This window comes from Apium graveolens, chromosome 3 (genome assembly GCF_009905375.1).
Source record: "Apium graveolens cultivar Ventura chromosome 3, ASM990537v1, whole genome shotgun sequence".
Lineage (NCBI taxonomy): Eukaryota > Viridiplantae > Streptophyta > Magnoliopsida > Apiales > Apiaceae > Apium > Apium graveolens.
This window is the reverse complement of record NC_133649.1, coordinates 201921865-201924603: the sequence shown is the minus strand read 5'-3', so window position 1 is coordinate 201924603 and position 2739 is coordinate 201921865. Positions and strand designations below refer to the sequence as shown.

General features: G+C 41.3%; 1 non-coding gene across 1 annotated transcript; it reads left to right on the top strand.

Moving 5' to 3' along the window:
• Positions 1–2307: 2307 nt before the first annotated feature.
• On the top strand, positions 2308–2412 carry LOC141715546 (small nucleolar RNA R71). The gene has a single exon (XR_012572304.1). It is a non-coding gene; the product is annotated as a small nucleolar RNA R71 (small nucleolar RNA).
• Positions 2413–2739: the final 327 nt, after the last annotated feature.

Below are 2739 nucleotides of genomic sequence, written 5' to 3'. Positions count from 1 at the left end.
AAAGTGATCCTTCCTTGTGGCTTTGTTCAACTTCCTGTTATCCATGCAAACTCTCCACCCCGTGACTGTTCGAGTAGGAATGAGCTCATTCTTCTCATTAGCAACAACTGTGATGCCTCCTTTTTTCGGCACACACTGAACTAGACTCACCCAAGAACTGTCAGAAATAAGATAGGTGATCCATGCATCTAGCCACTTGAGAATTTCCTTCTTCACAACCTCTTTCATTACCAGATTCAGCCTTCACTGTTGCTCAATAGTGGGCTTGCTACCTTCCTCTAGCAGAAGTTTATGTATACAATATAAGGGCTGATTCCCTTGATATCTGCTATATTCCATCCAATTGCCGATTGAACTCCCTCAGAATCCTCAAGAGTTTTTCCTCATCCCTACCTGAAAGGTCATATGCAATAATAACAGGAAAAGTAGATGCATCACCTAAAAAAGCATACCTTAAGTGTCCAGGCAAAGGCTTAAGCTCGAGTTTAGGAGCTTTCTCAATAGATAGATTGATGCACTTTGGACTTAGCTCCTTCAATCCAAGAGATTCAAACGGCATATCCAGCCTTCGCTTCCAAGAAGAAGCATTTAAATATTGCAATTGCTCATCACCTTCATCATCTTCACTATCTGAATTTCCCAACAAGGCTTTCTCTAAGGCATCAGACCTTAGCATTTAATCAAGTTCTGAAGTAACCACAGAATTGACCAACTCCACTTTTAAGCACTCCTCATTATCAGTAGGGAATTTCATGGCATTGAACACATTAAAAGTCACATACTGATCCAGTACTCGCATAGTGATCTCACCCTTCTACACATCAATCAAGGTTCGACCCGTAGCCAATAATGGTCTTCCCAAAATTATGAGAATCTTCTTATCATCCTCGAAATCAAGAATTACAAAGTCCGCAGGATAGATGAGTTTGTCCACTTTTACCAAGACATCCTCCACAATGCCTCGTAAATATGTAATAGAGCGATCGGCCAACTGCAAGGTCATATAAGTAGGCTTTGGATCAGGTAAGTCCTACTTCTTGAAGACAGACAAAGGAATCAGATTGATTCTAGCTCCCAAGTCACATAAGCATTTGTCAAATGACACTTTTCCAATGGTACAAGGAATAGTGAAGCTTCCAGGATCTTTAAGTTTCGGAGGCAACTTCTGTTGCAGCACAACACTGTATTCCTCCGTGAGAGCAACTGTCTCTATTTCATCGAGCTTCACTTTCCGAGCGCGAATACCTTTCATAAACTTCGCATAGCTAGGCATCTATTCAAGAGCTTCAGCGAAAGGTATTTTGATATGAAGTTTCTTGAACACCTCCAGAAACTTCGCAAACTGCTTATCCAACTTTTGCTTCTGCAGCCTCTTAGGAAAAGGAGGTGGAGGATAGATCTATTTCTCCCTTGTATTACCCTCAGAAGGAGTGTGTTCAACAGTTTTCTTCCTTGGTTCCACTTCTGCTTCCTTCTGCACTTCTTCTTCAGCCACGTCTTCAGATTCTGGAACTTGAGCTTTTTCTTGGCTTGTAACATTCCCAGACCTCAATGTAATTGCCTTAATATGCTCTTTTGCTTCCTTCTTTCCTGGCACTTTAGTGTCACTAGGGAGTGTAACAGGTTTTCGATTTAGTAAGACATTGACAATCTGCTCAATTTGATTCTCCAAGGTCTTAATAGAAACCGCTTGGCTCTTGCACATGAGCCTCAACTCCTCCAATTTAGATTTTTCATTAGATTGTGGTAGCTGCTGAAGTTGGAGTTGTTATCTTGGTGCATATTGCGACTGTTGAAAACCAGGAGGGTTGTATTGCTTTGCTACATACTATTGATAAGGATGTTGCACCACATCTTGAGTGTTGCTCTAGCTGAAGTTAGGATGATTACAGTTGCTGGGATGATAGGTGGCTGAACTGGTTGCTGCGACCTCTAAAAGTTGCTCATGAAATGAGCCGATTCACTAGAAATAGCACACTACTTCGTCTCATATGCACCAGCACAAAGCTCACAGACACTAGTGAGCTGATTAACTCCATAATTAGCCAAAGAATCCACCTTCATCGTCAAAGCCTTAAGCTGGGCAGCTATAACATTAGCTACATCTACCTCCAGAATAGTGCTACTTTGCCTTGAGTTAGTCTTTGAGAAGGGTTCTGGTATTCATTAGCAGTCATCAGTTCAATCAAATCATAAGCTTCATCATAGCTATTAGCCCATAAGGCTCCACCTAATGCTGCATCAAGCATGGGTCTAGAAGTCACACCAAAACCATTATAAAAGCAATTAATGATCATCCACTCAGGCATCCCATGATGAGGACACTTTCTAAGCATATCCTTATAACGATCCTGAGCTTCACACAAAGATTCTCCCAATTGCTGCGCAAATTAAGTAAGAGCATTCCAGATTGCAGCTATTTTTGCCATAGGGAAGAATTTAGTCAGAAACTTCTGAGCAAGATCTTCCCACTTAGTGATAGAGCCTGGTGGTAGAGAATGCAACCAACACTTAGCTTTATCCCTCAGAGAGTGGGAAAAGCCTCAATTTAATAGCATCTTTAGAAACATTATTGAATTTGAAAGTGTCGCAGATCTCGATAAAATCTCTAATATGCATGTTGGGATCTTCCATCGGAGAACTCCCAAACTGAACCAAGTTCTGCACCATCTGAATCGTGCTAGCGTTGATTTCAAAATTGTTAGCCGCGATGGTTGGTCTGACAATGCTAGACTAAAT